Source organism: Myotis yumanensis, unplaced genomic scaffold (assembly GCF_028538775.1).
Source record: "Myotis yumanensis isolate MYYU_CA2020_CCGP unplaced genomic scaffold, mMyoYum1.0.hap1 SCAF_79, whole genome shotgun sequence".
Classification (NCBI taxonomy): domain Eukaryota; kingdom Metazoa; phylum Chordata; class Mammalia; order Chiroptera; family Vespertilionidae; genus Myotis; species Myotis yumanensis.
The window spans coordinates 132,239-147,500 of NW_027223830.1; the positions used below are offsets into that span (position 1 = coordinate 132,239).

Genomic DNA, 15,262 nt, shown 5'->3' on the forward strand with positions numbered 1-15,262 from the left:
GATGCCGGCCTAGGACAGGATCACCCACCCCAAACTGACGTTAGCCTTGTAAGGCCACCATGCATGGCCTCCCCTGAGCTTCTCAAGTTTAGTACAGTATGTGGTCCTTTTCACCAGCACCAGCACCAGCACCAGCACCACCACCACCACCCCCAACCCCACCACCACCACCACCACCACCACCCCCAACCCCACCACCACCACCACCACCACCCCCACCCCCCCCCCACCCCCCCCCCCCCCACACACACACACACTGAGTCCTCTCATGGGGCGAACCAATCCTGACTCTAAAGTCCTGATCCTGACCCCGGGAGTTGTATTAAAAATCAAGCTAAAGGAGTGTGAATGTAAACTGTAGGCTTATCAAAGGTTCAAAGGAGGTCTGTGTTTACCACCATTGAAAGAAAACAAACCAAGAAAGAGATCAAGGGTGGGTCAAAACATCCTCTCTGGGACTGGGAGGGAGAGAGTTCCTGCATCTGTCCAAGAGGGTCATCTGCAGTGTGAAAAGCCAGGGTTCAGCAACAGGGGATATTTTCTTCCTCTCAGGGATCATGAAAAGCATCCACGACAGTAAGGGGGTGGGTTTGGGGTGGGTGCTGTCATTGAAAAGGCAAGGCGAGCAGGGAGATCTCGATTCCGGTCAAGGGCTCATGCCTGCCCAGGTCACGGGCTCGAGCCCCACTAGGGGGCATGCAGGAGCTGGCCAATCCATAATTCTCTCTCATGGATGATGTTTCTATCTCTCTTCCTCCCTCTCCCTTCCTCTCTGAAATCAACAAAAAATACATCTTTAAAAAAAAAGAAGTATGTGTCTATCATTTTACTTTTTTAAAAAAATATTTTTATTGATTTCAGAGAGGAAGGGAGAGAGAAAGAGAGATAGAAACATCAATGATGAGAGAGAATCGTGGATTGGCCGTCTCCTGCATGTCCCCCACTGGGGATCGAGTCCTCCACCCATGCACATGCCCTTGACCGGAATCAAACCAGGGAAGCTTCAGTCCCCAGGCTGACGCTCGATCCACTGAGCCTACAAGCCAGGGCTATCATTTCACTTTTTATCCAATCCCAGAGGTTTCCTCCGCCCGCCCCCCCCCCGCCCCCCGCGGCCCCGCCACTCCCCACCCCACTCCACCCCACCTTTGCCTCCCTCCTTCCCTCCCTAATCTATCACCAGTGGATTTTCTGTAACCGGCTTTCATCTCCTCCTTGAATTGTCACGTATAAAACAAAGTCACACCCCGGCCGGTTTTGGTCAGTGGGTAGAGCATCGGCCTGGGGGACGAAGGGGTCCTGGGTTCGATTACAGTCCAGGGAGCAGGCCCGGGTTGGGGGCTCGATCCCCAGTAGGAGGTGTGCAGGGGGCAGCCGACCTGGTGATTCTCTCTCTCTCTCTCTCTCTCTCTCGACCTCCCTCCCTCTCCCTTCCTCTCTGAAATCTATGAAGATATATTAAAAAACACACACACAATGACAACAACAACACAAAGGTATTATTCCACCTCCGTGGAGTAAAAAGTATACTTGTACAATGTTTTGTACTTGTGTTTCGTGCTATTAAAACACGGACGTTAAAACGGGGGATTTGGAGCGGCGGTGAGAGGATAAAAGGGAGGGATTGACCTTTGCCGTTTCAAAATGGCAGCTGCCGCCCTAACTGGTTTGGCTCAGTGGATAGAGCATCGGCCTTCAGACTGAAGGGTCCCGGGTTCGACTCTGGTCAAGGGCATGTACCTTGGTTGTGGGCACATCCCCAGTAGGGGGTGTGCAGGAGGCAGCTGATTGAGGTTTCTCTCTCTTTGATGTTTCTAATTCTCTATCCCTCTTCCTTCCACTCTGTAAAAAAATCAATAAATTATATATTTTTTAAAATGGCGGCGGCTGCCAAGTCACTGGAGCCAAGATGGCGGCTGCCTCCTTGCACGCCGCGGCCCCCCGCCGCTCCCCCCCCCCCCCCCCCCCGGGATGGAGTCCACACCACAGGCAGGTGCCCTTCTCTGGACTCGAACCCGGGACCCTTCCGTCCACAGGACGACTCTCTAACCTCTGAGACAAATCAGTTAAGGCTAAAACTCCCTACTTTGACAGAAAGGATGACTCCTTTATTCCCACACAACTGTGGACGACGAAAGGGGCCACATGCTAACCTCGCGAGCTCAGGGAAGGGCTGCGTGGCGGTCTTGCAGACTGAAAGGCCTAAAGCGACCACAAGTCTAGTCTGAAGGGAGACTGTTACTAAGAGCAGTTGTGGTGGCTGGTCGCGTCTGAGGCCAGAGTCTTCCCTGACAAGGTCAGTGTTTACCTTAAGTGAACCTATGGTCCTTTTGCATCTAACACAACATAACTCTGGAATGTCAGGGGAACTTGTAACATCCCGCCGTCCCCGCCCCGCCCCGCCCCGCCTCCACCCCCTTCCCCTTCCCCCACCCCACCCCACGCGCACAAGCAAATGCGCCTGGGGGCTCTGCAGGACAGAGACCATAAATTCCTTCATTGCTATTGTTATCAAGTGTATTGTTGCCTGTTAACTATCTATCCTGCACCCACCTCAGGAAAAGAAGTAGGTGAGGCCCTGGCCGGTTTGGCTCAGTGGGTGGAGCCAAAGTCAGCCTGCGGCGGACCTTAGGGTCCCGGGTTCGATTCGGGTCCCGGGCGCATGCCCGCCCGGGTCATGGGCTCGAGCCCCACTAGGGGGCGTGCAGGAGGCGGCCAATCCAAGATTCTCTCTCATTGATCAGGTTTCTATCTCTCTCCCATCCTCTCTGAAATCAATAAAAATATATTTTACAAAAAAGAAGTATGTGTCTATCATTTTACTTTTTATCCAATCCCAGAGGTTCCCCCGACCCCCACCCCCTTTGCTTTCTCCCACCTCCCTCCCTCCCTCCCTCCCTCCCTCATCTATCACCAGTGGGTTGTCTGTAACCCAGTTACATCTCCTCCTTGGATTGTCGTGTATAAAACAAAGTGCCGCCCCGGCCTGTTTTGGTCAGTGGGTAGAGCATCGGCCTGGGGACCCGAAGGGTCCGGGGTTCCATTCCAGTCAAGGGCGCAGGCCCGGGTCACGGGCTTGATCCCCAGTAGGGGGTGTGCAGGAGGCAGCCGATGGGTGATTCTCTCTCATGGTAGATGCTCCTATGGCTCTCTCTCCCTCTCCCTTCCTCTCTGAAATCAATGAAGATATATTTTAAAAAGCCACACAAATGTATTATTGCACTTCCATGTAGTGAAAAGCATACTTGTACAATGTTTTGTACTTGCATTTTGTGTTATTAAGACAGTGCTGGGCATGGGGGGGGGGGGGGGGGGGAGGGGAGTGCTGGACCGGCCCCGGATGGAGGGGGTGGGGCGCCAGCGAAGATGCCAAACTTTCGGGGTGGGGGGAACGGCGCCGGTGGACTGCACGCAGAAGAGCATGCAGTCAGATTTGGCCTTCTTCAGGTTCCCGAGGGATCCGGCCAGATGCCAGAAGTGGGTGGGAAATTGTAGCAGAGCAAACTTAGAAGATAAAACACCTGAACAACTCAATAAACAATATCGATGATGTGCCAAACACTCTGAGACCTCTATGATCTGTAGAACTAGTCCTTCCTTATAGGACAGTTCTTCGAGATAATGTAATACCAACAATAGGTGATCTTACCAGTCATTTGAACAATCCACATAGTAGACATAGAAAACGAATAAAAGAATTGAGCGAAGATGAAATCAGGACATGGAAACAGGAAAAAAAATTGACAAAACTTCTGAACAGGAACAAAAACAAACATAGAGCGATCAACAACAGCCTTGCTCAGAACTCCAATACAGAAGGGGGTGAAGAACAGGATGAAGACACTTTACCTTTAACCGTTGAAGAGAAAGTAAACAAAAGAATACTTTAAAATCTTTATTTGCAGTTTTGATTCTTATGGGAAAACAAAAGATACCTCTAGATCAGCGGTTCTCAACCTGTGGGTCGCGACCCCTTTGGGGGTCGAACGATCCTCTCACAGGGGTCGCCTGAGACCATGGGAAAACACATGTATAATTGCATATTGTTTTTTGTGATTAATCACTATGCTTTCATTATGTTCAATCTGTAACAATGAAATTGGGGTTCACCACAACATGAGGAACTGTATTCAGGGGTCGCGGCATTAGGAAGGTTGAGAACCACTGCTCTAGATGGACATGAAGCTGATGAAATCCCAGAAGGCCTCTTCACTCCCGATAACTTTCAGGCAGGCAGGCAGGCAGGCAGGCAGGCAGGCATGCAGGCACTGTCGGAGTGCCCGATAAATTCTGGTGAAGAGGTTCTTCTCTCTGAGAAAGCCCTTTGAGACCACAGCAGTCAACGCACCGTTCTGTTCAAAAGTACAAGCAGAAGCAGATGCTAGAGATCCGTGAGAGCCGCATTCGGGGAAGGAACGCTCAGGGGAGTGAGAGACTCCCTTCTTTTCCATGGCCCCTGACAGAGGGATGGACGCACGCACGTAGTGGACACAGCAGGGGAAGAGCACCTGCCCGCGTTGGTGAGGCTTGCTGACGAAGCTCGTGACCTGAGAGAGGAATCTGTGGGTTTCCTGCCTTCCGAAGCCGCTGCCGAAATTTTGGCTGTGACATTTCCCACGACGAGACCCGAGAAGTGGGGATTACGCATGGAATATTGTCGTGGCCAGGCTTACATTGTGTCCAGTGGCTTTCCTTCCAAAATGAAAGCTGTTGCTTCTAGACTTTTGGAGAAACATCCCTCCCCAAGCTGTCCACACACTCTGCTCTTCCCTGTGCCTGAAGTCCGAGGTGGGCCAGATCGGTGCCTGTCACGGGAGCGTCTGTTGCGTTTGGAACAGTGGAGGAAGTTTGATCTTTTTTCCATCCGTCACCACAACCGCTTTTAGAGCTTGACAGTGTCGTTTCTGTCCTCTTCCAGAACAATGAAGAAAGCGAGAAAGAACTGAAGGAAATGTGCCATTCTCAGCGGGCGGGCAGGCACGATGCTTTTGAAATTGTAGTGGAGCTCCTGCGAGCGCTTGTTTTCTGTGTAGGCGGTATACATGAGGACACACATAGTAGATGGGAAAACTGTACAGCGGGCCGAGCATTCGCACTCTGCAGTGCAGCAACAGATTTTGATTTCGTGGTTACCATTGTTGTTCTTAAAAACGTTCTACCTTTCACAGGAGCCTCTGGGAAAAATCTCCAGGGTCAGACCTCTGATGTCTTCTCTGCAGCCAGTAGCTCGACTGCAGGCGCTGCATTCGCTACATGAAGTGATGGAAGATATTGAAGTTTATTGTGAATTTTGGTTTGAGGAAGCCACCGATTTGGCAACCACACTTGCTATTCTGATGAAGCTCCCCGGGAAGCTCCGCAGAGCTCAGCAAGGGCACCTGGAGTCTCAGCCGACTTCCGAGAGGTGCTATAAAGAGCCTCTAAGCGTCACAACAGTGGAACACATTGTTCAGGAACTGAAAGAGATAGTCTCAGAACAGTTCCTCCAAAGCTCTTCAATGCTGATCTCTGGTCCCCTCTGTCACGGGACGGCTCAAATTCAATACGCCGGAGGAGCACCAGGCTGACATGTACGGCAGCGACTTACCCAATCCCGATGCAGCACTCTCGGCTGAGCTGCGTTGTTGGAGAATCAAGTGGAAACCCAGAGGAAAAGATATAGAGCTCCCATCCACCATGGCCCCCTCCACCTGCCAGACATCAAGTTTTTTCCTCATGTTTATACATTGCTAAAGGTCCTACGAATTCTCCCTGTGATGAAGGTTGAGAACGAACGCTATGAAAACGGTCGAAAGCGCGTCTCAAAGCACACCCGAGGAACACTTTGACAGGGCAAAGGTCAAGTAGCTTAGCTTTGCTTAACATGCATTTCGATGTGAAACACGATTTGGATTTAACGGTGGACACATACATCAAAGTCTACACAACTAAGTCAGAGCTTCCTACAGATAATTCCGAAAGTGTCGGAAATACCCGAGGGACTTTTAAAATGCGTTCTCTCTTATATCTGATATTGAAAAAAAATCTGAGAAATTTGAAAGGAAACAGAGAAAAGCTGTAAGATATAGGTGGGTCACTTAATCACTGGATCTCTTGGGTAGAGTAGCCACTGATCCTCTCCTTAAATGGCCCCGGTGTGAACTCTCATGCTTTGGAGAACGAACTGTTGTTCTTCCAGAGGGCGGCAGGCATCATCGGAAGCGCCACGTTGCACTTCTGCGTGATCTCTGCCGATGGCACTTTGGGCTTGTTTTAGTGAGGTCATTGCAGACATCACATTCATTGTCACAGTTGTTGGGCATTGAGTTATCAGTTCTTTGAAGAAATAAATTTTGAGAAGGTGTGGGAGGAACCTGTTTCATAAAATTGTGCAACGAAGCTCACGACTAACCTCTGACTAGCAGGAGTTTTAAGTGTGCTACGAGAAATCTGTAACCAACAGTGAAATGACCAGCTAGTGAAAGAAACGTGAGCTTGCCAGACAAGGATTTCGGTGTGGATTTTTGTCTTTATTCGATGATCTTAAACAAATGACTGTGAAACATTGAGGAAAGAACCCGCCATCCTTACACCCACATCTGGGTGTCGCTGCTTACATTCCTTTGTTGAGCCTATATCCTCATAAGCTTTTTAGCAAGAATATGTGGCGCACTTCCGTTTCACGGTCAAGACAGGATCAGAGGCCATGGATCCTGACAACAGATCGGTCTGTTTCATTCCGTCTTTTTCCGTGGTTACATCTACTGCCGCGTCTCGATTTATAAGGGAAACCGAGACAACCGACAAGAATGCGTTTTGTAGTTGGTCTAGGAATACAGAAAACATCGCTGTCATTTTCGGTGAAGAAAGTCAATTTTGTACAGTCTATGTCAACATAAATAAAATGTAAATTTGTTTAATGGAAAAACAAAACAGCGAAATTAAAACGGGGGGGGGGGGGGAGGAGGGGGAGGCGGGTGGAGAGGATAAGAGAGAGGGCGGCTACCAAGCCCCTGGAGCCAAAAGAGAAGCTGCCTAAACTCCCTTCTTTGACAGAAAGGATGACTCCTTTATTCCCACACAACTGTGGACGACGAAAGGGGCCACATGCTAACCCGACGAGCTCAGGGGAAGGCCTGCCTGGCGGTCTTGCAAACCGAGAGGCCTAAAGCCACCGCAGGGATGGTCTGAAGGGAGACTGTTACTGAGAGCAGTAGTGGTGGGTAGTCCCGTCCTACCTAGGCCGGAGTCTTCCCAGACCAGGTCAGTGTTTACCTTAGCATCTAAGACACAACATACCTATGCCATAAAATGTCAGAGGAACTTGGAACATCTCGCCGTCCCCGCCCCGCGCCCTCCCCCCCCCCCCCCCCCACACACAGACACAAGCAAATGCGCCTGGGGGCTCTGCAGGACAGAGACCATAAATTCCTTCATTGTTATTGTTATCACGTGTATTGTTGCCTGTTAACTATCTATCCTGCACCCACCTCAGGAAAAGAAGTAGGTGAGGCCCTGGCCGGTTTGGCTCAGTGGGTAGAGCCGAGGTCAGCCTGCGGCGGACCTTAAGGTCCCGGGTTCGATTTTGGGTCCCGGGCGCATGCCCGCCCGGGTCACAGGCTCGAGCCCCACTAGGGGGCGTGCAGGAGGCGGCCGATCCAAGATTCTCTCTCATGGATGAGGTTTCTCTCTCCCTCCCTCTCCCTTCCTCTCTGTAAAACATCAATAAAATAAATAAAAAGAAGTGTGCGTCTATCATTTCAGTTTGTATTCAATCCCAGAGGCCGCCCCCCCCCCCCCCCGCGCCCCACTTTGGTACCTCCATCGCTCGCTCCCTCCCTCCTTCATCTATCACCAGTGGATTTCCTGTAACCCACTTATGTCTCCTCCTTGAATTGGATTGTCACGTATTAAACAAAGTGACGCCCCGGCCGGTTTGGGTCAGTGGGTAGAGCATCGGCCCGGGGACCGAAGGGGTCCTGGGTTCGATTACAGTCAAGGGCGCAGGCCCGGTTGTGGGCTCGATCCCCAGGAGCGGGTGTGCAGGAAGCAGCGGACGGGTGATCCTCTGTCATCCTGGACGTCTCTATCGCTCTCTCCCTCTCCCTTCCTCTCAGAAATCAATAAAAATGTATTAAATAATAATTTAGAAAAAAGAATGAATAAAACAAAGTGAAAAACAGCCATTCTCCGGAGCATTGTCCAAACCCCTTGCGGTTCTGCTTCCCGGCAAGTGTGGACAGTTTGACTCAAGCCAGTGATGCCAACTTACTTGGTTGTTGGTTTTTGTGGGGGTGGGTTTTTTTTGTTGTTGTTTTTTTTTAGGAGGGTCACGTGTATGTAGACTTCAGTGAGCCAGAGACTGAACCAAAAGGGGAGAATGATGATTTTTATTTTTTTTAAATGTATTTTATTTATTTATTTTTTTACAGAGAGGAAGGGAGAGGGATAGAGAGTTAGAAACATCGATGAGAGAGAAACATTGATCAGCTGCCTCCTGCACACTTCCTACCGGGGATGTGCCCACAACCAAGGTACGTGCCCTTGACCGGAATCCAACCTGAGACCTTTTAGTCAGCAGGCAGATGCTCTATCCACTGAGCCAAACCAGTTAGGGCTCCATAAGCTAGAATATGCGGAACACTTCCGTTTCACGGTCAAGACAGGATCAGAGGCCATGGATCCTGACAACAGATCGGTCTGTTTCATTCTGTCTTTTTCCGTGGATACATCTACTGCCGCGTCTCAATTTATAAGCGAAACCTAGACAACCTACAAGAATGCGTTTTGTAGTTTACCTAGGAAGAATACAGAAAACATAGCTGTTATTTTCGGTGAAGAAAGTTAATTTTGTACAGTTTATTTCAACATAAATGAAATGTGAATTTGTTTAAAAGAGAAACAAAGCAGCGAAATTAAAACGGGGGTGGGGGGGGGGGGGGGTGTGGAGAGGATAAGAGGGAGGGGTTGACCTATGCCATTTCGAAATGGCGGCGGCCAAGTCCCTGGAGCCAAAATGGAGGCAGCCTAAGCTCCCTTCTTTGACAGAAAGGATGACTCCTTTATTCCCACACAACTGTGGACGACGAAAGGGGCCACATGCTAACCCGACGAGCTCAGGGGAAGGCCTGCCTGGCGGTCTTGCAACCTGAAAGGCCTAAATCGACCGCAGGGATGGTCTGAAGGGAGGCTGTCACTAAGAGCACTTGTGGTGGGTAGTCGCGTCCTAGGCCTGAGTCTTCCCTGACCAGGTCAGCGTTTACCTTAACTGAACCTATGGTCCTTTTGCATGTAAGACAACACACCTCTGAAATGTCAGAGGAGCTTGTAACATTAGCCCCCCTACTCTCTCCCCCTCCCCCCACCTCCGCGCCCCCCCCCCCCCCCCCCACACACACACACAAGCAAATGCCCCTGGGTGCCCTGCAGGAAAGAGACCATAAATTCCTTCATTGTTATTGTTATCACGTGTATTGTTGCCTGTTAACTATCTATCCTGCACCCACCTCAGGAAAAGAAGTAGGTGTAGCCCTGGCCGGTTTGGCTCAGTGGGTAGAGCCGAGGTCAGCCTGTGGCAGACCTTAAGGTCCTGGGTTCGATTCGGGGCCAGGGAGCATGCCCACCCTGGTCACGGGCTCGAGCCCGACTATGGGGCATGCAGGAAGCCGCCGATCCCCGATTCTCCCTCATCAATGATGTTTCTCTCTCCCTCCCTCTCTGCAATCAATAAAAATGTATTTTTTAAAAAAGAAGTATGCATCTATCATTTTGCTTTATATCCAATCCCAGAGGTGTACCCCCACTCCCCACCCCACCCCCCCTTTCCTCCCTCCCTCCCTCCCTCCCTCCCTCCCTCCCTCCCTCATCTATCACCAGTGGATTTCCTGTAACCCACGTATGTCTCCTCCTTGGATTGGATTGTCACGTATAAAACAAAGTAACGCCCCAGCCGGTTTTGGTCAGTGGGTAGAGCATCGGCCTGGAGACCGAAGGGTCCCGGGTTCAATTTCAGTCAAGGGCACAGGCCCGGTTGTGGGCTCGATCCCCAGTAGCGGGTGTTTCTATCGCTCTCTCCCTCTCCCTTCCTCTCAGAAATCAATAAAAATGTATTAAATAATAATTTAGAGAAAGAATGAATAAAACACAGTGAAAAACAGCCATTCTCCGGAGCATTGTCCAAACCCCTTGCGGTTCTGCTTCCCGGCAAGTGTGGACAGTTTGGCTCAAGGAAACTCATGAAAGTTCTCTACGGGTTTGCATGTTTTTCCGTGAACACGACGTATACACCTGCTGGTTTCTGAGGGCGAGGCAACAGAGTCTGTCCATGAGGTCCGCTGTGAAAGGGTAGAGGCGTCTGTTTCTGCTGTCAGAAGCCAGGTCACCCTTAGGAAGAGTGTAGAAAACAACAACAACAAAAGACAGAAATTGGATTTACCAAGAGAAAACACACAGAAGCGAACCGAGGGATGCTCCGAGGACTGTGAGAGGGAATCTCCCCTTCTCCTCACTCATACCGCTTTTGGAAAAACGGCAATGATCCTAAGAGGTGAAGGTCCTGAAGCTCTCGGAGACGCCGACCGACCGGCCGGGGCTACTTTCCCCGTTCTTAACCCTACCCAACCAAGTCTCCCTCTCCCTGGGAGTCAAGCTTGTGTGCCCACAGCGGTAGGTAGGGGTACCCCACCGACCGACCGACCGACCGACCGACCGACAGACGGCTGTTTTAAAATCAGAACCTGTCCCCTTTCAATGAGGGCATGGGACAGGGGCAACCTATATTTTCCTGCTCAAATCGTCCCCAATTCACCTGATAGGGACTCAGAGGTTTGTCTCTGTCTGTCTGCATGTCTGTCTTTAAGCCAGTGACGCCCACATATGTTGGTTGTTGGTTTTTGTGGGGTTTTATTAGAAGGGTCGTGTGTTTGTAGACTTCAATGAGCCAGAGACTGAACCAACAGGGGAGAATGTGATGGTTTTTATTTTTTTAAATATACTTTATTTATTTATTTATTTATTTATTTTTACAGAGAGGAAGGGAGAGGGATAGAGAGTTGGAAACATCGATGAGAGAGAAACATCCATCAGCTGCCTCCTGCACACTCCCTACTGGGGATGTGCCCGCAACCAAGGTACATGCCCTTGACCGGAATTGAACCCGGGACCCTTGAGTCCGCAGGCTGACGCTCTATCGCAGTGATGGCGAACCTATGACACAACTCATTTTTTTTTTTTTTTTGGTTGATTTATTCTTTGTTAAATGGCATTTAAATATATAAAATGAATATCAGAAATATAAGTCTTTGTTTTACCATGGTTGCAAATATCAAAAAATTTCTATATGTGACAGGGCACCAGAGTTAAGTTAGGATTTTTCAAAATGCTGGCACGCCGATCTCAAAAGGTTCGCCATCGCTGCTCTATCCACTGAGCCAAACCGGTTAGGGCAAGAATGATGATTTTTAAAAAGGGAACATCCCGAGAGGAATCTCACCTGGAGATGGACTAAACGTATGTCTGTTTGCCAACAGTCCTTTCTCCATGATGAACTTCCACGACAGAGCCCGAGCGACCCGATTCATGGGGGACCCTCCCCGCTCAGAATGGCCCCAAGCAGCCCCAGAGGCTGGCAGAGACGCCTCTCACTCTCGCCTCTCACTCTCGGCTCGGCTCGGCTCGGCTCGGCTCGCTACCCATGTGTCCCCGTAGATGGGGAACCGGGCCGCGTTCCCTTGAGAGTCCCCTGACCTGAGGGCTGAGAGGAAGGGAGCGCTGGGGTGGGGGATGGGGAGTAGGGGGTGGGGTATGGAGCAAGCGGGAGGGGAGGAGGGAGGTCAGGGCGATTCATTCCAATGGATCTCACTCCAGGGCTTGCTTCATTCAAATGCAGAAAGCTCTCCGGTGACGTCAGGGCCTCGGACCTCCCTCGCCTCGGGCTTCTCCGAGTTCCCCCACCCTCAGGCCGGCAGCTCACCAACTTCAGGGAGGGAGGGAGGGAGGGAGGGAGGGAGGGAGGCTGTTGGAGAAAACCGGCCCGGCCTGTCCGGGTGGGAAAGAGTGCCCTCTATCGGCCAACCCAGGAACCAGCCCTCACCCGTTTAGGAATCCCGCGAGGGGGGGTGGGGAGCGAGAGGGAGGGGTTTGAGGGGCGTGAGTCCAGGGTCCAAGGCGAAGGTCAACAGTAGATCTCGGCGTCTTAGATCCCCTAGGAGGAGAGACATAGGTGGGAGTGGAGCGATGAGGGTCGCGGGAGGCCTGGTGAGGGATGATTTGACTCAATAACCCCGGGTCACCAGACCCGCCAGCACACTCTGCTCCAGTTGCCGGTTTTGATCATCCATCCCTCCACCCCCACCCCCCACCGCACACACCGCTCCAAGTGTGCCACTCACGACAGACACCCTTTTATCATTCATCTTTAACTTCCCCGTGGATGGATGGATGGATGGATGGATGTGTGAACATCAAAAAAGATTCAAATCTGTGGAGAATGTCTGTGAGTTCACTTGAGGCAATTGCCAGGAAGCAGATTCTCAACATAATGGGATAACACTCTGTAGAATGGAGGGTGTGTGTGTTTTAACCTTGTTGTATACATGTCAAGCAAAAGAGGAGATGTAAGTGGGTTACATGAACTCCGTTGGTGATAGATGAGGGAGGCCAGAGAAGGCAAAGCGGGGGTGGGGGTGGGGGGGCAGGAAACCTCTGGGATTGGATAAAAATTAAAATAAAATGACAGACACATACTTCTCTTACTTAGGTTGGCGTAGGATAGGTAACAGTCAGCAACGTACTCAATAAAAATAAGGGGATTTAAAAAGGAAAATTACACCCTAGCCGGTTTGGCTCAGGGGAGATAGAGCGTCGGCCTGCAGACTAAAGGGTCCCAGGTTCGATTCAGGTCAAGGGCACATGCACGGGTTGCGGGATGGATCCCCGGCGCCGCCGCCCGCTCCCCCCCCACCCCCCACCCCACCTCCCAGGAGGGGGTGTGCAGGAAGCAGTGGATCCATGATTATCTTTCATCATTGATGTCTCTCTCTCTCTCTCTCTCTCTCTCTCTCTCTCTTTCCCCCCATCTTTGAACTCAATAAAAACACTATAAAAAAGAAAGATTGACCTTTGTCAGGGAAGGTAGCAGCCTAGGACATGACTACTCACCATCACTGTTTGTTTGTTAAACTTTTAATTTCTGTCCATGGATGGATGGATGGATGGATGGATGGATGGATGGATGGATGAGTGGGTGGATGGATGTGTCCTCCCTCCCTCCCTCCCTCCCTCCCTCCCTCCGCCCACCCGTCCGCTCACCCGCTTTCCACGGGAAATCCTCAGTCTCATGTCACACACTCACTGGTGATTACACTCGCTGCCTCCTTCCTCCCTGTGAAAAAGAGGAAGTTAAATGGACGAACCTGAAAGAGCCCCACAGGTGGCAACCGTGAAGCAAGTGCACACACATGTGTGCGTGTGTGGCATTTGTCAACAATGTAAGAAATCCTCCAACCTGTGCAGAATTTCTGTGAGTGTCTTTCAGCCAAACTGTCCAGAAATGTCGCTCGTACGCCGGGAAGCACAATCTCAACGGCGGGAGATGATGTTCCAAAGAATGGCAATGTCGGCCCCCTTATTTTATACACTCCAATCCCAGGAGGAGACCGTACGTGGGTTACATGAAATCCACTGGTGACATTTTAGGGAGGCGGGAGAAAGCAAAGCGGGCAATCCCCCCCCCCCCCGCCACCCCCCCCCCACACACACACACACAGGAGTCCTCTCATGGGGCGAACCAACCGTGACTCTAAAGTCGTGATCCTGACCCCGGGAGTTGTATTAAAAATCAAGCTAAAGGAGTGTGAATGTAAACTGTAGGCTTATCAAAGGTTCAAAGGAGGTCTGTGTTTACCACCATTGAAAGAAAACAAACCAAGAAAGAGATCAAGGGTGGGTCAAAACATCCTCTCTGGGACTGGGAGGGAGAGAGTTCCTGCATCTGTCCAAGAGGGTCATCTGCAGTGTTGAAAAGCCAGGGTTCAGCAACAGGGGATATTTTCTTCCTCTCAGGGATCATGAAAAGCATCCATGACAGTAAGGGGGTGAGTATGGGGTGGGTGCTGTCATTGAAAAGGCTAGGTGAGCAGGGAGAGCTATGCCATTTACAGGCATACCCTATCCACTTTTCCTTTCACAGAATTTACACAATGACTTAATGTTTAGTTTTGAATGGCATTACTTCTTGAGTCTCCTCCTCATTGTTTCCAAGTCTTTGGTTGATACTCAGGTGTAGGACGAATGTATGTATGTATGTATGTATGTATGTATGTATACTGTGTGTGAGCCCCAGGATGGACAGAATCTGGGGGGGGGGGGGCGGTGAGTGGAATAGACTGGAATGGAGTGGAGGAGCGGGGGAGCAAGAGGAAGGGAGAGAATTGGAGGGAGGCAGGAGGGAAACTGGAGAAGAGAGGATGCCAAAGGACCTCGTTAGTTAATGACACCGGGCATGGCTCTTATTCTGAGTTTTTTGTTTGTTTTCCTCGAATGCCACCTATGCAGAAAACAACCTGTGTGAAGTTCAACTAAGGTCACCCACACAAGAATAAGGACTACCCATTGACTGCAAGGCTCTGTAGTAGGTCGCCCGCTGTTTGCACTTGGCAGAGACTCAAATCTGAGGCAAGGGGAAGAGCGAGTAAGCTGGAGTAGAAGAGGGAGAGGTGTGTCCCCTACCCCTAGGAACCAAGTTTAGGGGGTTGAAGGGCCAAAAAAATAGAATAAAATAAAAAGAAAAAAGAAAGGAAGGAAGGAGGGGGAGAGAGGAGAGAGAGAGAGAGAGAGAGAGAGAGCGAGAGAGAGAAGAAAAGAAAGAAAGAAAGAAAGAAAGAAAGAAAGAAAGAAAGAAAGAAAGAAAGAAAGAAAGAAAGAAAGAAAGAAAGAAAGAAAGAAAGAAAGAAAGAAAGAAAGAAAGAAAGAAAGAAAGAAAGAAAGAAAGAAAGAAAGAAAGAAAGAAAGAAAGAAAAAAGAAAGAGAAAGAGGAAGGTCCTCGGTTCAGTCCTGACTATGACTTTCTGGGGCATGGCAGGGCACGGCACGGCACACCCGGTCGGTCGCCGCGAGTGGTGTGGTTTGTGGTTTCCAGCCAGAAACCCCACTGTGGTCCACTTCAGTCCACCTCATACCTTTCCTGGCTGGGGAGAGTTCCTTTGGATCACAAGGACAAACCCAAAGGAGGACAAAGTTCAGAATGCCTAATTCACCCCTGCCCATTTCTACACGACAAAGCCGT

At 50.4% G+C, this 15,262-nt stretch overlaps 1 long non-coding RNA gene across 1 annotated transcript; it reads right to left on the bottom strand.

The window, feature by feature from the left end:
- Positions 1-10,951: 10,951 nt before the first annotated feature.
- Positions 10,952-13,357, bottom strand: LOC139001038 (uncharacterized). Its single transcript, XR_011469809.1, has 2 exons — positions 13,288-13,357; positions 10,952-12,181 (listed from the first exon to the last, which is right to left on the bottom strand). It is a non-coding gene; the product is annotated as an uncharacterized lncRNA (long non-coding RNA).
- Positions 13,358-15,262: the final 1,905 nt, after the last annotated feature.